Genomic DNA, 24,749 nt, shown 5'->3' on the forward strand with positions numbered 1-24,749 from the left:
GAAATTGAAAACTTTAGAACTCCTAGTCTTGCAAACAGTTGCTAACTGTCAAAATGGGTGAACCTAGAGCAGCTATAGATCTACTCATGTAAGTTAAATTCCCTGTGAAATAGATTTGCCAAATCTCTACCAAAAGATTTAGGGAAGAAAACAGTTACCCATAGAAGATGATTCCATTGTGTTGGTTATTGGCTTCTGCTCCCTGAGACCTGATCTTTCTCTCGGTATAGACAGAGGGGATATCCCACTTGATATAAGAGAAAATGATAGATCAGTCTGGAAGGGGGACCAAGACCCTATAAATACTAGTGGAGTTTCTCCCCATCAAAGATAACTCCCAAGATCCAATGGATGGGATCGTCACAATTAACCCAATAACCTTAAGCATTTATATAAGTGAAAGGTCCTATAATCAATCACTTAGGTCCATCCAGAGTGGGTTACACTTATGTCAACAGCTACGTGGTCGCTTAGGCCACATCCAGAAGCTCATAAGCTTACATATAGCGCCAGTTTCAACAAAGATTATGTGTGTGTACATAGAGATGAGAGAATGGTAGGTTATTCTAAAGTTAGAGCAGGGACAAGTTTCCATGATGCAATGTTGGGTGGTAGAGTGGTGGTAATGGTTATTCACACAAGTTGCAGCAGCAAAAAAGGGAAAAAGATGTTAGATACATGATACTAAGTTGGTGGAGTTAGAAAAGCTAAGCATCATCTAGGCCATGTTTATGGTTGTTGAGAAAGCTATGGAAAAGAAATGAAATGGGGAAAAATGGAGGTGGGGATGCCTGGTTTGTCAACTACTCATCCTTATTCATGTTTCCTTTGTCTAACAGCAGGTTCACCTGGTGGAACACCTTTTTGATGAAATCTATTGGCATTGGGCTGTTTGCACTTGGCAGAACTCCCTTGGGAGTGATATGATCACTGCTGGTGAACCTAACTTTGAGGATGTGGTGGTATTTTTTGGAGGGAAGTGATGCTGAAGCTGGAGGGACAACATGAGAAGAATGGTGATCCTGGCTGGAAAAACATTTTCTGCTTCAAATATGGAGAAAGTGACTATAGATTAGTGCATATTTTTGTCAAAACCTTTCATATGACTTCCCTAACAATCAGATATTTCGAACTGGTGCATTGTTATCTGAAACTGTCCTCTGCGCATGCAACCACTCAATCCCAAAAAAATCATGAATGAGAGAAGTATATAAAACAGTTATATTCAGTTTGGTTACGTTCAAACCAGCTTATACAATATGATAGGTCAAAAGAAAATTTACAGATATTTAGCTTAAATTATGGAGATAAAAACCATTCATGTAAATGAAACTTTGTTCACTAGAATTGCGAATAACTTCTAATTTTTATTGTAGGATAAAGGTATGTCTCCAAAAAATGCTTCGACTGTTATCTCAAAGACTTTGACACCAATGTCCAAAATCTAACACTGTGACATCTCCATGCAATACAATAAATATATATATATATATATATGTTACCCTAAATAAATATCTAAGTACTACACAAACTTTACTAGTTATTGTACTGTATACTAAAGAAACTGGTTGAAAGTGGAAGTGTCATGTGTAAGTTTCCATAAATAGGATGCTTCAATTTGTCTGTCAAAGTGTTGAGGAGTCTGCTGCCATCTCATGTCATGTCCACGTCCCAAAATGCCACTACTCCAGCATGCTAGAGAGCAAAGTGATCAAGTAAAAAAAGGAATATCTGCAGATTTGAAAATTCAGCATCAGTCTGACAAAAAAAGTAGGGGAAGAAAGAAAATGCTGGTAATTTCCTTTGGGAAAACAGAAAAATAAACATGTAACAATGCTTATATGTTTTGTAATTTTCTTTGCACAAATGTCTGCTTTCGGTGAACTCTCTGTCCCATTTAGAACAGCAACCCTTAACAACACATGTATCTTTTGCATTGTCGTATGTGATTTAGAAGTCTAACCTATTATTCACATCTGCTTCTTAGTCAAAGAAAAGAGGCCCCTCTTCGGAGGGGAAACGTGAGCAGATTCTTCAAATCTTTTATGAGTCTCAGAACTACTTTCTTGTGAGTATGCCAATTTATTTAGTCCTAATTCTTTGGTTTTAGTGTTGGTTGATGTGTCATTTTTGGGTTGCTTTCATGACAGTATTGATACGTAACTGGGGTGGCTGTCCTCTTTCCACATATAATGTTGGAAGGTTTTGGTCCATGATCTTAAGCATTTCAGTTGGATTAGTTTGTTGGGTTTATAACTTGCAGACAATTCTATTAATGTCTATGCGCATGTTTCTCAATTTCTTGTTTGTTTTATAATCGCAATATATAGTATTCGTCCTTTTTGAAAATCTAGTATGTGTACATATCTCATGGACAATCCACATATCATTGAACATGCATGTTTCACACACACACACACACACAAAAAAAAAAAAAAAAAAAAAAAAATATATCACGGCTCTACAATTTCTGTGCAAGCAGAATTCTTTTTGTGGTTAGTAGGTGAAATGTAGCTGGAGAATTGTGATCGATCATTATCCAATTTGTATACCATATAGGCTGCATGGTTTAGAAAGGGGGCCAGAAACTAACAAATTCTGCTGAGCTTTTCATTGCAAACCATCTTTATGTAATAAATTATCTAATTCATGATATTTCATGCTAAACTTTTTGCTTGGTGGACGGCTTATGTCTTTATGAAATTATACTTGCAGCTATATGCGTACATTTATATTTCTTAACCAGTTTTATATAAACAAAATCAATAGACACGAAAACCTGAAATGCTGTTGCTGCCATGCCTTGTTCTATATGTAAACGCCAAGATACTCAAAAGGGCGAGCTATCATGGTTAATCTCAGCCATCAGCATACTGACTTGAATTCAAGGGCATGCTTGTTATAAATCAGACATCAAACATAATTAGCATTTCCACAGGTTTAAAATCAGATTAATAAATAATGTCAACTGGTTCTTTTGATGATAATAATAAAAAAAATTGCATTATAAAAAAATGACAACTGAGATTTGATGTACTATATCAGGAAACAGGTAATGATAACTTGGAGACCAAAGATGACCTAAGATGAGTGGCAAAGATGAAAAAATTGATGTAAATGCACCATTCAAAAAGGAGAACTAGAGATGGTTTCGTTAGAAAAAAACTATAGGAGTTACACCATTAAGGATAAGTAATGGTAAATTATTCGAGATAAACTAAGTGCATGCAGCAAAGATATTATGAGGCTTTGTTAAGGAGATAAACTAATTTGTATCTAAAAGGCCATAATAAGTGAATGAAGCCCTAAAAGTAATAAATGTTAATGAAGCATTCATTATATTGATGCTAGATTACTGGGAGAAAGCCTGTTTATTATAGTATGGATTTTATAAATGGGTTTTTATTTTTTTAAATCATTTTGTTGCCTTTTAGTATCCTGGCAGGTTCCTCGCTAGGTCAAGGTTGCCCAGTTTAGCATATTACATTAAATTGACAGCTTGTGATGAAATGTTCTCCAATTTTGATTGATCATATTGGTTCCTTGACCTGAAATCTGACCTATGTGGAAGGCATGAGTTGTCGATTAAGATTTAGATTTACTAGCTTGATTCTTCATCAACGAGGTTTTTTGATTCTGATCATGGATTGCAATACCAATGTTGGTACCTATGTCGGTACCATGCCGATACAGTATTTGTATAGGTTGGTTTATGGTATTGACACTTGGTACGCTCTTGTACCGAGCATGGGTTTGCTAACGGTATAGTTTGGTATTGCCCAGAAATGGGGCGGTATTGTCTAGTACAACGAGCCATGATTTTGATGAATTTCAATGACCATGATTTGGAAGATTTACAGGCCAACAATGTCCAATCCATGTTTTTAAGTTACAATGGTGCTAAAGAACTGATTTGCATAGAATTTGGGCTGGCTCATTTGGGTCCTCTAATTGAGGTGTAGTTATAATATACTAGTTTGAATATTTCACATCATTTGTGATTTTGGTTAGTGGTTTTGATAATATAACCAGTATGTGTTGATTAAATTACAGATTCTGTTGTGGCTGGAGTAACTTGGTCAAAATTAGTAACCTCTTCTGTGAGCTCTTTCTGTTCACCCAGTTATAATGGTTGGCCCTCTGCTAGGGATGTACCCTTGGTGGCTCATCATATTAAAGAGAGTAAGTGGGCTTTGAAAAAGAGGGTCTAGAAAGATTCGCATTCTCATTCTGGATATGTGCTGAATTATTTGTTCTCTTCATGTTACTTATCTTCAACAATCTTCATCGGAGCAAAGTATAAAATGATTCACTCAAGTCTAACATTTCTCCAAAGCAATTTAATTTGTCATATTATGTGTGGTGAAATATAGATTTGTTTCCTCTGCTCAGAGTTTCATGGTGGGACATCAAATTTCATAAAGATCATCTTATCCATAAATTTGCACCATAAGATTCAAAGACTAAAGTTCAACCGGTCCATCTGTTATTATTTGTCATAAGTGTTGTCCATGTATGTTATAGCTTCAGGCAAGATGGGATTTTATCCTCACTTGCCTGTCTATATTTGTCCTTTCTTGGTTTCTAATTTTATATCAAATTTTGACCTTTTTGTTTCCTGTTTTTATTGTCAGCTTAAAGAGCTTGAGAAATTGGGTCCTAAGGAGGGTGTAATAGCCAATCTGTCAAGGATGCTGTCCAAAGTCTAGTGGATGATGACCTTGTTCTGAAGGATAAAATAGGCACTTCTTGTAGGGTTCTAACATATCATAATGGGCAGCGGAAGCTAGGGATTTTAAAAAATTTCTTAATAAAGTCCCTTAACATAAAACCCTTATAAGCCTAGATCACCTTAAAGGTAACAATCAAATAATATATAAATATAAATGTAGGAATAGAAGAATACCTCTAATGCTAATCCAATATCAATGATCTCCACGAGGCGTCCAAGTGTCCGCCCTCCAATGGTGATCCACACGAAAACTTGATTCAAGACTTTAGCTCCAAAGACTTTGATCCTTAATACAGAATTCTTCTAAAGAACTCAATTGGCTTTCTTTCTTTCCTCTCTAATTTTCTTTCACTTTCTAAAATTACTTCTAATATTTTTATCCTAAAGAAGACCTCCTTGTCTTGGCTTAGGACACTTTAGAGGCAATGCTAGAAAGAGACACTCTTGTAAGAAAGAAGAGATGAGGGAGAGAGAGAGTTGGATAGATCTTGAATGAATACGGTGGAGTTCCTTTTATAGATGGCGTGGGGATGCTTTGCCAAAGATGAATCACATCCATTCAGCCATGAAGAGGGGCGTGAGATCAAGGAAGGCGTCCCATGATGAAAAGATGTATCATGATAGGGGCGCCATGCAATGAAAAGGCTTATCATGATAGGTAGTTATTTCATCCTTATCCATATGAAGAGGTGTTATCATGATACACCACTTCAAGCGCTCCTCTTATCCTCTTCACGCCATCAGCACATCTGAGGCTTCATCACGCTATGAATCCCTCCTTTTAAAGCATCATCACATGATCCAAGGGCTAAGGATCAAGGCGCCATCAAGGAAGGGAATTAAGTGATCATCCAACGATTCTAGGATGATCCAATGGTCCTTATTCATGGCGCCATCCTCTTGACCCATTATGTCTTCATCCAATGGTGGGATTAAGATCCAATGATCAATTATGATAGCCATCCTCTAACCCAATCCAATTGGGTTAAACCAACTCTCCATTATGTTTTCATCCAACGGTAAATCAAGACGGTCTAGATTTAATGATTTATCAAATCTAATCCAATTAGACTCAAACCAAGCCAATTAGGTGCCAACTCTTGGCTAACCCATATTAGAACATGATCTAATCAAATTAGATCAATTAAGAATCAGATTCGAATCCAATTCGAATCAGGAGCTAAGGGTTTGCAACATCTGCTAGGATGTCTATCTTGCAAACATAATCTAATCCAATTAGACCCTTGATAAGTTTCCTTGTGTGTGACCCATTGGGTTTCATACTTAGCCAGCAATAGGTGTGAGTGTGAGTTGACCCAACTTGATTAGAACTCTTCTAATCAATTTAGGTCCAAACTGCGCAAATCCGAACTTAACAATTAGAATCCTTTCTACTTGGTGATCGAATTAAACTCTTTAATTCGATCAAACCTATAAGACAAGATTGACGTTTAGTAATGTGGCATGTCTACCCGAAAAATATGGAATTTGGTGGAAATACCAAAAATATCCTTCAGTGGCAAGTTACCGTGCAATTCAATCCTTTAATCAAACTGCATCCCGAATATGTATGTGAGTATGAATATATGTCAAACTCAATTTCATATTCATATCTTTCTCAATCTTTTAATGATAATTCAAATAATGAAACATTAGAAATTCTTTTTAATTTTCATTCTACTTTGATCAAAGGCTTCCTAAATTATCATATGATTAGAATAAATAGAATGCGATCTTGTCTTACTAGAAGTGATTAATTCCTTGTTGACCTACTCATAATTTTCGTACACAATTCACCATATCCAGAAGACCCCATACACAGCTTAAAGTCATGAATGAGTATAAACTAAAACATGGGTTCATGTGCACAAGATACCATGGTGATCTCAAGTCATAGGATCAGTTGCACAACTTCTACTAAGAGAATCATCTTTTGACATGTAAGTAAGACTTCATAAGATTTCTCTTTGCAGGTCAATTCAGTGAACTCATTCTTCTAATGAGCACCCACATCTTTGTATTAGTGTCTCCACACAAGTGATTGTGAGATCAATCACGCTCTGCATCGAGCATACATAAGACGTGCTAGTCTTTTCGGTAGTATTGATCCCCGACTCAACGTACCAACGACTGAAAATATTTAAGATTAGGATTTTAGAATTTTAGGTCTCACTAGTATGATCTCATTATAGCCCCAAAACTATTGCCCTAATCTAAGAGGTTCATCACAAGTATAATAAACAGCGTATAATGAAACACAATGTCTTTATTCATAATTAAATGTCATGTATATGATTTGGACAAATCAAAAGAAAAACCCTTCGCAGTACATATTGCGATTGGCTTGTAGGGCATCTATTCTTTCACTTCTGTCGGTTTATGTTTCCGAATTATGTAAAAAAGAGTGTGTGTGTGTGTGTATGTGTGTGTGTATGTGTGTGTGTATGTATATATGCATGTATATATGTATGTAATATATATATGAATATGGATGCTCCAGCATTGATGATTCTTTGGCACTACATTGTCCAAATCTGGTCATCTAAGTACTTGTCAAGATGAAGACTGCTTTAAAATGCACAGAATGCATGCACATCCTCCTAAAATAAAAGTGAAAAAATAGAAACATAAACAAAGTCCGTTAGCTAGTTTTCCTTAGCTCCTGATTCGAATTGGATTCAAATATGATTCGAATTCGATTCAAATCTGATTCTTAATTGATCTAATTTAATTAGATCATATCATGATATGGGTTAGCCAAGAGTTGGCACCTAATTGGCTTGGTTTAAGTCTAATTGAATTAGATTTGATTAAGCATTCAATTTAGACCGTTGGATCTTCTTCAAGCCGTTGGATGAAGACTTAATTGATAAATTGATGGCGCCATGGATTGGAGCCATTAGATCTTCATCATAGGATGATGAGAGATCATGATGGCGTGATGGATTACATCAAGAGGCGTGATGATGAAAAATACGTGAAGGAAAGAGAGAGAATATGTGAAATTGAATGGATAAGGATGAACCATTTATTTGATCTTATCCATTCTCTCTCTCCTCTCTTCATCACACCTAAGGTGAATGTGGCGCCCTCTTTCATGGCCTTTGGATCATCATCAAGGCTTGATCAATGGATGAGAATGGCTCCTACATTTCATGCGTGAGAAGAAAGAAAATAAGGGAAGAGTACGACGCAAAGAATGAAGAGACGTATCGTAAATACGTCTCTTGGATGGATAAGGATGAATCCTTATTTGATACGCCTCCCTCTCTCTCTTGCTTGCGCCCCATTCCAGATACGCCTCCCCTCTTGTTGGCTCCCTCTTATCACACCCTTTGATGCATGAAGGGATGGCTAGGATGCATCCCTTCACATCTATAAATAGGGAGCCATTCCATCGTATTCTTCATTCCAACTCCACCGTATTCTCTCTCACTTATCCCTTCTTTCTTACAAGCCTTTGTCTTTTTCTAGCATTGCTTCTAGAGTGTTCTAAGCTAAGACAAGGAGGTCTTCTTTAAGACAAAAAGATTAGAAGTGATTTAGAAAGGTGAAAGAAAAATAAGAGAGGAGAGAAAGCAAGCCACTTTAAATCTTTTGGAAGGATTCAACATTAAGGATCAAAAATCTTTAGGGCTAAAGTCTTGATCAAGTTTCCGTGTGGATCACCGTTGGAGGGCGGACACTTAGACGTGTAATGTCCGGGCCCAAAACCAACTGGGCCCAATACTTTTGAGGCCCAGTTAGGGGTGTTGGGGTAGATTTTTTTTAGTGGGCCGTACTGGACCCATGGGTGGCAGCTGGGGAGGGCTGCCACCTCATGTTGAGGGTGAGTTGATAGGGCCCTAGCTGGCCAGCAGAGGGAGGGCCAGCTCTTAGGGATCCTTGATCATGCAAAACAGGAGCCTGCCACCTCTTAGCCTTGCTGGCGGGCCAAGCCGGCTCGCCTGAAGACAAGGGGCCAGCTGGAGGCTCCTGGAGCAAGGAGGAGGAGTGGATGGGACCTCTCCATAGAGGTCTCATTTCCTAAGCATGGCCATCTAAACCCTCAGCTTGAACTCAAAATTTCTGTACCCTCTCACCCTCTAAGCCCCTCTGGAACACTATACCAGAGAAGCCGAACCCCTGGAGCTGGAGGTGGAGGAGTTCTGCAGCCCCAGGAGCGGAAGGAGGGTTCTCTTAAGGAGGTACTGCTCGGCGCAGCTAACCCAGAACTAGGTAAGGTCCGGTCTCCTTAAATAAATAGATTAAACAAGACAGGAAGAAGGAGTTCCTCCGTAGGGTGTTCTTCCCCCTGTTTCTCTATCGAAACAAAGAGAAAGAAAGCCACAGGGAGGAAAGGAAGGGGAGATGGCCGATGGATACCACCCCGGGCCAGACCCACGCTCACGGGCAGGCCATGGATAGGCTCGAGTATAACTCAGGCCCGGCCCAGGCCCAGTAACTTAGCTGGGCCGAGCCCAACTGAGCTCGGCCCAGGCCTAGTGCCACCGGGCCGAGCCCAGCAGGACTCGGCCTGCGGGCGCCTAGGGCACCGCAGCCCGAGCCGCGGTTGCCCTAGGTCATCCGACGCGGCCACAGGGCTGCCAGCCCAGAGAAGAGGCGGTGGTGCCACCGTGAAAGAAAAGCCAGAGAAGGAAGAAAAGAAAGAGAGAAAAATAAAATAAAATAAAAAGTAAAAGATCACCGGACCCTTGAGGCTTCATCCTCTCCGGCCATACCTCGCCGTGGACGGAGCGGGCGGAGACTCTCAGGTATAATCCGGATCTCGACCCATCTCCGAACCCCCTTCCCCTCTCCGGCATCACTTCAAAGAAGAGGAAGGGTCGGCCTTCCACTGCTACTGCTCCGAGGTGGGAACCCCGACTCGGCCGAAGGGCCGAAAAAGTTCCACCCCAGTCGCCAACAAGAGGAAGGGGAGTAGACGACTAGGGTTCCGGTGGAGAAGAAAAGAGAGAGGGACGGAGGGTGGCTTCGGCCGGAGGCGGAGAAGAGGGCCGAAGGACCGGCCGGAGCAACCGAGGTTTCCTATGGGAACGAAGGGGAGAAGAGAGAGAGAGAGTGACCGGAGAAGAGAGAGGAGAGCGGGAGACGAAGAGGCGGAAGCCTCTGGAAGGTCGGAGAAAAACCCCTTAAGGGGTCTGGCCTAACGGGTCGGCTTCGTGTCCGAATCCGAAACCCGTTAGGCCCAAAAGAAAAAGAAAAAGAAAAAAAAAGAAAAAGGAAATGGGTTTAGCCAAATCTGACTAAACCCGAGCCCAATCAGATTAGGCTAAAGTCTGGACGAGCCCAAACTATAAATTGGGTTAAATCCGAACCAAATTAAGTTAAATTGAAATAGGTCCGAACTCAATTAAGCTGAGTTAATCTCAGCAGACCTAGTTGATTATGAATCAGGCCCAATTCAACGGACAGAAGGTCGAATTGACCTTGGGCTAACCCTGACTCAGGCCCAAATGAGCCACATTGACCCTAAACCCAAAATTTAACTTGGGATTAAGCCTATTGACCAAATTAGAAGGCTCCAACATGGGTAAATTGGACTTGGGCCAAATCCTTGGATGGGATCCAAACAAGTAAACTCATAATTTAACTGAGAAGTTATGTATTAAACAAACGGAGAATAATGCGATCCCTATGATGTTGTGCAAGGTGATTAAGGATCCGTCATCTGGACTAGTCAAACGTGGGAAAGCGAATTACTGTAAGTAACTTGTCTTAATCTTATTATGGATCATGAATACGCTTCCTTACCTAAATTATAAGTATAAGTAACCCGTCTTAACCTTATTGTAAATCATGTGTTATCTATATGATTCGTGAAAAATGAAAGCATTCTATTCTAATCCTATGAATTATGGATCATGCATACAAGTAGCATGTGTTAGTCATAGAAATTAGGGTTATGCTTACATCATGCTTATACAGATTTTAAAATAATATAAGATGATTGGGATTTCGTTACCATAATTGCACTTAATATTAGTAATTATGGTGTAAGATGATGAATTGCCTCTAGCTAAGTGTACCACTTGCAAGAAGTACTATGTATGGACTCTTAGATGCTACGGGCTGAATGTAACTGAGCTCGCCCCGCCAGTGGCCGTAGAATAACTGAGTCGCCCCGCCAGTGGCCGTATAATAACTGAGCTCGCCCGCCAGTGGCCGATAATGACTCCGCCGTAGCATCGGAGGGTGTAAACTACGGCATGCCGGTATACGATCTTACAGGGTATATTTACATGAAGATTTGCGATAACATACATAACATGATTATTGATTCAGTATGAATATTTTATCATGATGAATTGTTAGACAGCATACATGTCAGCTTCTCAAACCCTATTTAAACATGTTCAACATATTAATTGATCCGTTAAGATTATGCAGGATTACTTCCTGAGCCATGTAGCTCATACCATTTTATTGGTATTTTTCTTTCAGATCCTCACCATTGATAGCTGCCAGAGACTTTTTCTTTTGCATCAGGGCTTTTTCCTTTTGGGGTAAAACAAATATATGTTTGTATACATAAAATATGTAGAAGCTCTGTATTTTGTACCATTGAGCATGTGTACTAAAAATGCTTTAATATATAAAAGTTTGACTGATTTGACTATCCTGTAACCCATGTATGAGGCTGCATGCTATTGTGGGTGGTAGTCGGCAATAGCGCGGCCGTATCACGGATCCGGATCCGGGGCGTGACAGGATGCCTCGTGGAGATTCTACAAACTTGGATTTAGCATTACAGGTATTTTTCTATTTCAGTATTTATATTTATATTGTTTGATTGTTACCATTAAGGTGTCTAGGCTTATAAGGATTTCATGTTAAGGGACTTTATTAAGAAATTTTTTTTAAATCCCTAGCTTCTGCTGCCCATTACACATGATCGGAACCCTACATCTCCCACATCTCCCACGATCCAAATTCCATCACTTTTCATTGAAAATCTACGTCCGGATCGAATTCCTCGAGTTCAGCCCGTCCGTGAGTTCCAGAATTTTCAGAAAGAGTCGACCTTTCCGATCTCGAGTCGACTCCACGTCGCCTCGAGTCGACTTCTCCCCCTTCGAGTCGACTCCAAAGTCCATCCGAGTCGACCCCAGAGCTTCACAGGTCGACACCGGCTGAGACGACAGAGAGCTCCTTCCCCTGATATGCCCAGCAAGTTGACCCCACTTGGGAAAATAGAAGAAGTCGTTCTCTGGATTCTCTGAGAGAGTTGACCCCAGCCAAGCTTGAGTCGACCCCAGCCCATCTCGAGTCGACCTCTCTTCACTTCGTGTCGACCCCTATGCCACTAATCCAATTAGGTCAAACCTTAATTAAACCCAAAATTGTATCCAATTCAATTTGGCTCATCCTTGGTCCATTTACTCAATCAAATTGAGTTTATTTGTAATCTAATTACTAATTAATCCTCCAATAATTACTTTAATTATTTTATAGGATAATTTGCCAATCAAATTGACCAAATTATTCCTGAATGATTCTCAATCATCCATCAGCCATCTTGATCAAACAGAAAACTTTTATACGTGTGACCTCATAGGTTCGAACCTAAGCTGGTAGTATAGGAACAATTTTTTGCACTAATCGATGTGACCATCTAGCAATGGTACCCAATGTCCGGATAGGCCGAATATATGCGAAGCAAATATTCTGAAACCTTGGACTATGGTTACTGTATAATTTATCCCTTTGACTCCTAATGCTAGGATAACCTCAGAGTTCTGACAACTCTCTAATCAGTACATCCATTATGTGATCAACTTTAGAAATCCTATGACTCATCACAAGGATTACCCTGGCCAAGGTTTTGCTAAATTGAACACAAAGCATTATCTCCTGTTTTCAGGAGAGGTCAATTCCATCTTGACTCATGCACTGATTTCGCAAGTCCTTGACTTCACCTAGTAACCTTCCGTTCCAGAATTAGAAATTCTGCTAGTCCGATACCAAAGTACAGTGAGTTGCTTGTTAATCACTGTGGTGATCTCAGGTCTGAGGGATACTAACATCCATATCCACTCGGAACATCTCTTGACAGTAGAGCGTTCCGGAATTGGTCACGTTCAGTGAAATGTACTCCTACACTTCACCTGTGTGACATATCAATGTCTCCACACTTCTTGGTTAAGAGGACAACCAACATATATGTCACACAACGACCTAATCTCGATAATGCCCTCGTCTTAGTAACAGCATATCATTTGATCGCGAACAGGTTTAAAGACTTGAAGATAAATCCTCCTTTATCATAAAATAAGTCCTAAGGAGAGGGAGAAGAGAGAGGCTCGGAGGTGGCCCGAGGGGAAGGAAAGATGGGGGTTTTATCGCCTCATCGTAACAGCCCTCCGCTGCGAAAATCGCGGCGGTCGAGCGAGATCCGCGGCCGCGAATTGGCCGCGGATTGACTGGGGGGGCGCCGCGGGTATTTTGCGGCGGTCGAGCGAGATCCGCGGCCGCGAATTGAACGCGGATTGACTGGGGGGGCGCCGCGGGTATTTCGCGGCGGTCGAGCGAGATCCGCGGCCACGAATTGGCCGCGGATTGACTGGGGGGGCACCGCGGGTATTTCGCGGTGGTCGAGCGAGATCCGCGGCCGCGAATTGGCCGCAGATTGACTGGGGGGTGCCGCGGGATACCCGCGGCGCCCATGCCCTGTTTGTCCCTGGAGGAGCTGGAGAGGATCGCGATTGCGATCCTCTGTTCCGGTTCCTCCCAAATTGAATCGGGGCTGAAGTCGGCTAGGGCTGCCGACTTCAGCCCCGTATCTCACAGAAACACTTAAGATAACACTTTCTACACAACACCTTACTATGAGATTCAGCACTGTTGATGTCTTTCTAAGTAATGCAGAACCTCTTCAAACATAGTTACATCTCAGCTACAGAAATCCTAGCAGCATTTGGATGTATCAAGAAAGGAGGCTAATGTTAATTTTGCATGGTGTTCTAAGAAAGAACTTATTATTTCTGTAGCACCTATCAAGCTATGTTTGAGAACCTCTTTTTAAAGAAAAAAAACTCCAATATTGTAACTAATATTGTAAGAAACTAGCGCAATAGGCAGCTTCATGCTATGACTAGACTAATAATATTACATAACCTCATTTTATTTTCTCCATGGAGGAGCCCACATGCAGAGTTAAACTAACTGCGACTGATCTTTTGGAAAAGCCAGACCAGCAGGCACCTACTACAGGTCAATCAGATTTTACAGGAGAAATTTAGACATAGTAAGTTTGTTGGAATCCAGAACCTCTCAGATGATCTTGTAGGTTTCCCTGTGACATGTATTCATAGACAAGTGCCAGGTAATTTCCATCCCTGCAGTAGCCAATCAAAGAAACCAGGTTCCTGTGATGAACTCTCGTCAAGTGCTGGGCCTGCAACAGAATCCACCACATTGTCAGATTTGAAGATGCCCTGTCAAGCTGCCCAATGATACCACATACAAGGGTTAAAAATAGAGTTTCAAGCCTTCAATCTAGTCGGTGACTGAAGATGAAAAAGGGAGACGCAGGAATGTCTGAAGAGACCACTTATCCCACACCCAAAAAATTTTGGCATTACAATAAATCAACTTTATTTGGGATTGTAGCACTTCTTACATGGGTTTTCTTGGTAAGCTTAAATTCATATCCATGGACACATTGCATCCAACATACCATTCCAAGTGTATCTCCTATTAACAATCAGATATCACATAGATGCAAATCAAACGTCTAGAGACCCCTTAAAGGGCTCTGCCTCCATGCATACTCTGATATGGTATACGAGCAAAATAATGCAGGATGCAACTTTTGAAGCACAAAGGGGAAGTTCTGATATGACAGAACTTCTTAGCAAGAATTTTGTATTGACAACACAATATAACAGAGTAACAGACCCTTTAAGAAAAAAGAAGTACCATAAGGGAGAGTTGGCATTGAGGATCCCCTAGACGACAGGATAACCACTATGGTCGAGCATCTTACAACTGCAAATTTGGAGCTAAATAGGGTATCCTTGCATAGCATATTCAAGCATACAAAAACACCTTAACGTAATACCATAACACCATACTTCAATTCCAGTTTTAGTTGGACCTTGACGTTGTTATTTTAAATATCAAAGATCTGAGTGGATTTGAATAAATTACCTCAGCCAGAAACTCCTTTGTCCCTTGTGATGATGATTGAGAGCGCAACTTGACTGCAATTTGGGTACCATTATCTAAGTACCCATGGTAGACAGTTCCTCTGCCGATAACCCTTTGAAAGTTGTTAGTTATGTCCTCCAACTCTTGATACGTGAATTGCCTATCGCAAGTTGCAATGGACCATCATCATGATCCTTTACCTGTGGCCTCACAGAGGTCTCTGAGACCAAGCCTTCCAAAGAAAACAGATTTACAGGTTATGGATTAAGGTATTAAGTACATAACCATCCTAGTGCTTTCTCATTTTAACTAAGCTGAAATTGAGTAGGGCACGTTCACAAGCTAAGATATGCTGTAAGAAAATTTTACCTGGCTTCCTTATCATTTTGTACAGAATGAATACCACCACTAACAGTATCACCATAGAAGCTATTGAGAGAGACACAATGAGAGGTGTGTTAAGCTTCTTCTCCAGCTCACATCAATTCCCATCGGAACAAGTACTTCGATCAATTCTAGCATTAGATAAATTTTATAGCTTATGAGCAGGAATCAAAGCTAGAGAAGTAAAATATGGGGCCTAAAATAAGAAGTGAGAGTCCAACAGAAATTTAATCAATGGAATTCATGCAATTCCTTTCCATATTACACGTGCAATAGAATATAAGAAAGCATCACATAAGTCAATACGCTGCTCATGAAATGTTTGCATCAAGAAGAATTGAATACACTTAGGGTGTGAGGATCACCAATGCCTATCACAACAGTCGCGACTTAGCTTTGGGTCCCAGGACCCAGGTCAGAAGTAGCTCAACTGTGACTTACCTTCATGGTGATGGGGTATAAAATACGGAAAGAAAATCTCAAGTTACGAAGATGATTTTCATTGGAAGGCTTTATTGGTCAATAGTCGAGTTTACAGTTCGCCGAAGATTCAAAGAACTGTCTCAGATCTTAATGTGATTCAATTGATACAATTCATTGAAATAATGAAACTTTCCAACTCTACAGGTGGTTATAGCTTCCAATTTTTATCAGCAGCACTAACTTTTAACCAATTGGTTGACATGCGATTCATGATTTAGAAACTCGCTCAAGACACAGGACACCTTGTTATCTAATTCCTAAGTATGTGTCATACCAAGATTCTTACTTTGACTCAGGAACAGCTAACACAGGACTGGGAGGCCTTGTGCAAACTTAAGCACTTACAGAGAGTGTTTTTAAAACTGTCAGCCAGCCAGAAGATTGTTACAATTATCTTTTTTAAGATAATTGGATTTTTCAAGTGGAATCAAGGCTCACTAAAAAGGCAACAAAATATATAAAAGATTTAGCATAGCTGATTTAAAAAGGTTAGGTTTCAAGTTGACTGAATAATAGAACTGATTAGATATGACACTTCATGAAGATCTGAATTTTGTCGCAATGATGCTACTTTGAGATAGGATTAAATTAAACAATTCCTTCCATTGTTCGCTCTTTAAGGAGTAAATTGGCTCTTTTTTTTTATTTCTTAAGTATGTTGGGAGCTCTATTAGGAACAAGAATGCAACACAGAAAAATTTATGTGTGGCAAGTCTTTGCTAGTTCCTCAATAATTGCCAACACCTCCGAACTCACCTCCCCCCTCCCCAACAAAAAAAAAAACAAAAAACACAAGAAAAGAAAAGTTTTGAGGAGTTTTTGGCTTCTTTATTCCATGTCCATACTCAAGGAGAAAACTCAATTAAACTAGGCAGGCTTTACTTATGCTGCCAGATCTACCAAAGTTATCCTTTTCCTAATCTCTTCTCTGACTATTTCTATTTTTATTTGTTCACATAAGCCATATAAAAGCTTATAGGTAAGCCTCATATCCCTTTTCCATAAACTTAAGGAAAACATTCTTCATTCATTACTATTCACACTTTGATAAGCAGCTATATTAACTCACTTGTCTTCAGAAGTTTCATAATTTGATGATTTCTCTGCAAAGTTTCATTAAAATCCCAACAAAATACTACTCTCAATCCCTAGTTTTCACTCTTCATCTCCACATATTTTCAATCAAAATAGACGCATCTAGAGTTCGAGCTTATTAAAATCTTGCATTTAACAACAATTCAAGTGGGCCTACCGCTGACAGCCCTTATGAATTCAATCGATAACTTACATGTTTTCTGACAACAGCTAATAACCTACGCTGGCCCATAGGAATTCCAATGCTACAAGAGTCATATTCATAATACATTAATCTAATAACAAATCTGTTTGAATTCCTTTTCCGTGCATCAAATCATAATTTATAAAACATTGTGGGAAGGACTTGATAGTTTTGGAGAGTAAAACAGACCTTAACATGAGGGAACCATTCTTTGATCTTCTAAGGAGACCAGGAGGAATTGGTCCAGTGAGTTGGTTACCTGTCAAATCTCTGCACAAAAGAAGCACGATGATGATGAGGCATCAAACTTTTTTATCATTAATCATCTAAATCACAAGGACATGAATACTTACAATAGTTTAAGGGATGATAGTGCTGCCAGAAGATCAGGTATTGTCCCTGTTAAGTTGTTGTACGACAAATCCCTAACATGACAAGTCATTAATGAAACATTAGTGTACTAAAAAATTCAAAAATGTTTATGCCATTGCAATGCTACTTCATGTAAGACAATATCTATTATTCTGACCATATCATAACACCAACTAAAGCAGCAGAACAAAGAGGGAAAAAACTTCCATATGTTATAGCAGGAAGAATTCACACTCAGATGCAAACAGATAAGTATAACTGGGAAGTTTTCTTTATTGCTAATTCACATATAGGACAGATACTGTGTACCCAATGTGGACAGTCCACTGCTCCTGTATGGTCCTAGAATTCTAGCCATGGGTGTTGATTTCATTCAAGGTATTCATTTGTTGGAGGAAAGTCCACCAGTAGTATTCAACGTGATTATATCACCTGCTATATTGTAAAAGGTTTTTTTATACCACAAATTGGAATATGGAGTAGCATTTGCAGCTGTAAAATTCATTAAGTTTTATGAACACCATTTTACTATATTAAATGAACAATATTATGAATACCAACCTCATTCAGTAAAGAACATCACATGCTTGGCCACCACACCCACCAAAGTCTGACATTGGGGAAAGCAGTTACAGTTTATGGTGTTTATTGTCATAACATTATTCATGCTACATGGTCAACATGATTGGGTTATCTCAGGTGCAAATCAAACATCATGTCAAAAGCATATGGAATTACAACGTGCCAGGTAGGCAAGGTCAGATAAACATCCTTTGGGCATTTTGAAGTAAAAGACAGGAGAACTAACCTTGGCTTTGCTTGCTACATACATGCTACTTGCTGAAACTTATGCTTAGTTTAGAAAAGGAATAGGGATTTCTCGAGACAATCCCATCTATTCTCAGAAAAGGATGAAACAGGATAAAGCTTAATACGTGCTTTCACAAAATGTGGTTATACCATGTAATGGTTATTACATTGTACATATAGACAAATCACCGGTATAGCAATTACTTTTTGGCTAAAAACACAAAAATGCTATTGCTTCGTCCCTCCTTAAGTGATAAATGGAGTCTTTTGGTGATTTCAAAAGTGAAATCGGGATAGGAAGGTCTGATAGCCATGGCCTAAGCTAATGGCCACCAAACTTAGAACTAGGTGCTGTGTGAGATAACCAAAACAGCCAAGAATAGATAATTCCAATGCAAAAGATGGTTTGTTTAGTTAGAATAGGCCCTTGTCACCCATTATCCACCTTTTATCACATTTTCAAACTAAGCATTTGTTGTGGCATGTCACTCCCAGCAAAACAGTTTGTCTAAGACTCCATATTACTACCCTTATCTGGCATTGCATTTCCAAACAACCAGCTTAATGGTTGTGGTGTCAGACCTTTTCTTTTTTGAGTGCTGCTTCCCAGCACCATTCCATTCCCCGGTGAGAGCACCAGTCACCCATGGCACAGTCAGGGATTGGTGCGATACATAAGGTCATGTAACAGAGACCCTGTGTGGTGAAGCATTTTCTTTCATTCTTCCTATTTTGGGAATGACAGATCACTTCCAATCATTTTAATCCCCAAGGTTTGAAGCTAGAGCTTCCTCCAAATGGAAAAGGCATACAGCCTATACATCTGGTCGAATATCTTTTGCAGAAATGCATTGAAGGATATGGATTCTTATCTGAGACAGCAACCAGTGTTCTGTGCTGGCTGGTTAGATTCTGATTTGGAGATTAGTTAGGACATTTATCCAGGACAGGAAACTGACGGCTGCCTTTTTACGGCATGGAGACATTTTTGCTGCAATCAAGGCCCAAAAAAACAGCAGGAATGGCTGGCTGTTGTTAAAGATGAGACATCTGAGTTGCCCCCATGAAAACCAACCTCATTCAGCACAATGTTTTCTCATTCTTTTCTTGTCATATTTAAGTCTGTATTCATATGATATCCATAATAGTTCTCCTCTTCAGGGTAGAACAATTGACCATTAGAGCAAGAGAAAATAAATTCCCTTTGTTTAGTTCATCAGCCCTACCAAATTTTACTAGCAGTGTTATCTGAAGAGAGAATTACACTTGTGAAATCAATAACACTTACAAGTACTAAATCGCCTCGAGATTGGCAAGAGAAGTGGTTATTTCACCATTCAATCCGCTGGATGACAAGTTTCTGCAAACCAATAGTGTTTGAGTTAGTTTCTTTTGGTGTTTTCTGAAAAAATGGACTATCACATAAGAGACATGCAATTTTCTTTCTTTAGTAACTCACAGACTAGAAATCCTTGGAGGATCGGAGATACTATAGCTGCAGTTCAAGCCATCCCAAATAAGATCTCTTGGAGCACATGGATCACCCATCCAATTTCTCTTCACCCCATACTGCAGCTTGACAGCCATGATGGCATCAACTGACATTTGCAAGAGGTAGAATAAAGCAAGCATATCAGAATATGAGCTCTCTGTTGAAAAAACATTCAAAATAAAGTAACAAAAAAGAAAAATCTATGCAAGTCATGCCAAAAAATAAGGATCAGAATCAGACTAGTAGGATTATCTGAGGAAAGAGCGCGCAGTTCGTATAGATGAACCCTTCAAAACTTCGAAGCATGCAAACAGTGGATACTCTTAAGAATTAGCAAACTGTTATAGCCATGCATATAGAACTGCAGTCTGTAGGGTGAAATGATTGCAATATCTTTATTCAATATGGATCGAGAAAAGAAAAGAAACTGAGCACTCCAAACAAGGCATTGAGGCCAATATCCCCAGTATCGATGTTCGTCTTGAATAAGAGGGTTAGAACATTGAGCCATTCACAGGTCAGATATCATATTCCTTGTATATATTCTTTATATACACAAGCAAAAGGAAAGGGGAGGGAAATACAGCATACCATCTTTTTTATCGGTAGCCACTTCCGAGAGGCGCATGACAGAATAAACCTCCAGCCCATTAATGATTGGAGGAAGCGCAGAAGAATTCGTCGCGGCGAGACAGAAGTTATAGTAATCCCGAACTTCAGGGTTGGTGTTGTATACGGTATCCGAGAGGAGGTAAGGGGGTTTGAACGCGCCATACCACAATCACAATTCTCCATTCAGTTTGATGTCGAACGTTCTGGAGACGTTGGCCGGGAGGGATTGGAGCTCGGCGAAGTGCATGAAGATGAAGTAGGGGAGATGGACATCGCCGCTCGGCAAGGTCAAGTAGAATTGTATCTCGGAGAAGTTCACCGGCACGGCGGCGGTCTGCGAGACGATCGAGGGCACTTGGACGAAGTCGTTGGAATGGCTTCTGACCTTGGACGCGGTGGATAGCTCCGCCCAGTAGGGCTCGTTGCTGCAGGGCTCCCAGAAGCGATCGAAAGGGTCGGCAGGATACCTGGACATATTAATACAGCATGGGACAGTGAAAGCGGGCGGGATGTCCTACTCAAACGGGCAACCGGCTGGATGGAGCAATGCTACTCGGACTAACGTAAGTGGATAGGGATTGGCTATACCACTTGAAATAGTTTTTTTGTTTTCATGTTCTGCTGAAATTCCTTATTCCTAGATGGAAAAGTGCATGTTTGAAGGCGTTTTTATTTAAAAATAAAATAGAGTTTTTTTTAGTATAAAAAGGTAGAATAGTAAAATAAGTATTTGATAAAGATATATATGTAAATATTAATTTTGTAAGAATATTTAAACAAAAAACTCTATAAAATAAAATAGGAACTTATTTTAAGAATAATGTTATTCTATCCTATTTTAGCATAGTTATTACAAGAATAAGCAGCTTCTACCAAAAATAATTCTCTCTTGTTTCCGAGCCCTATTTCTATTTCGTTTCAAACCAGATGTAGCTCAATTAAGATCGCGAAAGTGAGTGGGGAGATTCACAGAAATAGGTTGGATACTATTCATAATTAATGATTATTATCTACTTGGCATGATCTTAAAACTTGTTTTGAATAGCTGTCTGTGATAGTGACTTTTGCTGATGGACCTGAACTTCTCCGGCAACATGATTTCGTTCATTCATTGACCAGCAAAATTAACGTATGTTCTATTTGTGTCATCCCTAAACTAGCGTGGTAGTGAATGAGGAAAAAGATTGGTTCAACAGGGAAAAAATGCTAAATTGGCACTAACCCCTTCAAACAATCTGAAATAGCCAGGGTTAATGAGTGTCTAATGCTAGTTTAGCATACTCATTTCCAAGTATCAATTCAAATTCGCAATTAGGATAAAAGAAGATTAGTAATTGTTGGGTATTGTTCCGAATACAAATAGTAAGGCCACACCCTTCGGGCTAATAAATATCCTTAGGAAAGATTGGCATTTAAGTCCACATCTCTAATACTGTTGAAAAGTAAACTTAATTTAATGAATGACTTTTAGGAGGATTCATGAATGTGTGAAGGGTCACCTTGAGAATGGTGATTCATGTATATGTATTTAAGTAGTTCATGTCTTTTGGGTTTTCTATGTGCATTTAAGTGGTTTATGTCTTTTGGGTTTTCTATGTGCATTTAAGTGGTTCATGTACTTAGGTTTATTCATGTACCTAGAAGTTCTATAAATACCATGTAAGTCTTATAGTTTTGTAAGCAAGGCAAGAGCCAAAGTGAATAGAAAAAATCTGAAATATTCTTCCTCTCCATCCTTTCCTCTCTAATCTCTCTTTCTATATTTCCAACAAACTGGTATCAGAGCTCCAGTTTCTTGATCCTGGAGATGGCCAATTCTACCTTCCCATTTCAATTCCCTCGCCATACAAAAGAGAATTATGAGAATTGGTGCATTCGTATGAAGGCTTTGCTTGGATCGCAAGATGTGTGGGAGATCGTGGATAGAGGCTATGAGGAGCCTCGTGAAGAAGCTTTGATGAGTCCTGCTCAAAGGGAGGCTCTACCCAGAATGCGGAAGAAGGACCAACAAGCTCTCACCCTCATCCATCAATGTTTGGATGAAGCCATGTTCGAGAGAGCGGCGAATGCGACCACCGCCAAGCAAGCATGGGAGATCTTACAAAACTCATACCAAGGAGTTGATAAAGTGAAGAAAGTATGCCTTCAAATGCTACGAGGAGATTTTGAAGGCATACGAATGCAAGAATCCGAGTCTATTGCGGATTTCTTTTCGAGGGTGTTGGCCATAGTAAATCAAATGAAGAGGTATGGAGAAAGATTGGAGGATGTCCGAGTCATTGAGAAAATTCTTCGTTCGTTGCATTCGAGGTTCGATTACACCGTTGTAGCCATCGTGGAGTCCAAAGAATTGGAGACTATGACGGTTGATCAACTTATGGGTTCGTTACAAGCCCATGAAGAGAGAATCAACAAGAAGAAGGAGGAGCCGATCAAGCAACTTCTAGCCACCAAGCTCTCGGTGAAGGAGAAAGAAAGGGAGTTTGGGAAAAGTCAACAAGGAAGAGGACGTGGAGGTGGACAAGGTCGAGGGAGAGGAGGAAGAGGAAGAGGAAGAGGTGGACAAGGCAATCAATACTCCAACAATGAAGAAAGAAGGTATTTGTCAAGAGGCCGTGGTAGAGGAAACTACACAAGGCAAAATGATAAGTCCAAAGTTCGGTGTTACAATTGTCAAAAGATTGGGCACTATGCTCGGGAGTGTTGGAGTTCTCCTTTTAATGTTGAAGAGAAGGCTCATCATATTGAAAATGAAGAAGCGGAGGCCACTTTGTTGCTAGCCTTCAAAGGAGAAGAAAGAAGCAAGAAAGATTTGTGCTATCTTGATAATGCCGCAAGTAATCACATGTGTGGAGATAAAAACAAATTTATGGAAATTGACGAATCGGTGACCGGGTTTGTCACTTTTGGAGATAACTCTAAAGTTCCAATTGAAGGCAAAGGTACGATTTTAATTCGTATGAAAAATGGTGGCCATCAACTTATGAGTAATGTTTATTATATTCCAAGTATGAAAAGTAATATTTTGAGTTTGGGGCAACTTTTGGAGAAGAACTACGAGGTTCATATGAAAAATCGTAGTCTCTTACTTCAAGATGATAGGGAGAATGTGATTGCTAAGGTGCCCATGACAAAAAATAGGATATTTTTGCTTGACATCCAAACTGATGTTGCTAAATGTCTCAAAACTTGTGTGAAAGATTCTTCTTGGCTTTGGCATTTGAGGCTTGGGCATGTGAATTTTGGAGACTTGAAGTTGTTGGGACAAAAAGAGATGTTGAAGGGCTTGCCGACTATTGACCAACCGGATCAACTATGTGAAGGATGTCTTGTTGGCAAACAATTCCGAAAGAGTTTTCCAAAAGAAACTACTTCAAGAGCAAGGGAGCCACTTGAACTTGTTCATGCCGATGTTTGTGGACCAATCAAGCCTTCTTCATTTGGTAACAATCGGTATTTTCTTCTCTTTATTGATGATTGTAGTAGAAAAACTTAGGTTTATTTCTTGAAAGAAAAATCTGAAGTATTTGGTGCTTTTAGAAAATTTAAAGCACTTGTTGAAAAATAAAGTGGCTATTGTATTAAAGCCTTGAGAACGGATAGAGGGGGGAGAGTTTACTTCTAACAAGTTTAATGAGTTTTGTGAAGCAAATGGCATTCGGCGGTTCTTGACCGTTCCAAGATCTCCACAACAAAATGGTGACATCGAAAGGAAGAATAGGAGCATTCTCAATATGGCTCGAAGCATGTTGAAGACAAAGAAGATGCCAAAAGAATTTTGGGCGGAAGCGGTTGACTGTGCAGTGTACCTATCCAACCGGTGTCCAACTAGAAGCCTATGGAACAAAACTCCTCAAGAAGCATGGAGCGGAAGAAAGCCAAGTGTTTTCCATTTAAGAATTTTTGGGAGCATTGGCTATGTTCATGTACCTGATCAAGAGAGGTCCAAGCTTGATGATAAAAGCAAGAGGTAGATCTTCATCGGGTATGATCAACGTTCCAAAGGCTACAAGCTCTACAATCCAAGTGTTGGCAAAGCGACTATTAGTAGAGATGTGGAGTTCGATGAAGAAGATTCTTGGGATTGGAGTAATAAAGATAAGGAGAGGTATGATTTCTTTCCATTTCTTGATGAGGAGGAGCAAAGAAGAGAAGTTCAAGAGCCCATAACACCTCGATCACCAACAACTCCTAGTACATTTTCTTCATCTTCTAGTGGAAGCTCTAGTGAAAGGCAACCACGAATGAGGAGTCTTCAAGATCTTTATGAGGTAACAGAAAATTTAAGTGATGATTTAACTCCTTTTTGTCACTTTGCCGATTGTGAGCCCATAGTTTTTGAAGAAGCGGTCAAAGATGAGAAGTGGAGAATTGCCATGGATGAAGAGATTAAGTCAATTGAGAAGAATGACACTTGGGAGCTAGCAACTATA

At 39.8% G+C, this 24,749-nt stretch overlaps 2 pseudogenes across 1 annotated transcript; one reads left to right on the plus strand and one right to left on the minus strand.

Moving 5' to 3' along the window:
- The first annotated feature begins 553 nt into the window (after positions 1-553).
- On the plus strand, positions 554-5,691 carry LOC120110399 (uncharacterized; annotated as a pseudogene).
- Positions 5,692-10,314: 4,623 nt separating this feature from the next.
- LOC103714354 (putative LRR receptor-like serine/threonine-protein kinase At1g05700) lies at positions 10,315-20,885 on the minus strand (annotated as a pseudogene). Its single transcript, XR_016396711.1, has 8 exons — positions 20,296-20,885; positions 19,672-19,810; positions 19,501-19,572; positions 17,384-17,455; positions 17,220-17,300; positions 15,254-15,399; positions 14,885-15,116; positions 10,315-14,129 (listed from the first exon to the last, which is right to left on the minus strand). The product of XR_016396711.1 is annotated as a putative LRR receptor-like serine/threonine-protein kinase At1g05700 (transcript).
- Positions 20,886-24,749: the final 3,864 nt, after the last annotated feature.

Source organism: Phoenix dactylifera, chromosome 1 (genome assembly GCF_051530095.1).
Source record: "Phoenix dactylifera cultivar Ajwa chromosome 1, Ajwa_hap1_PhDact_Kaust_v1.1, whole genome shotgun sequence".
Classification (NCBI taxonomy): Eukaryota; Viridiplantae; Streptophyta; class Magnoliopsida; order Arecales; family Arecaceae; genus Phoenix; species Phoenix dactylifera.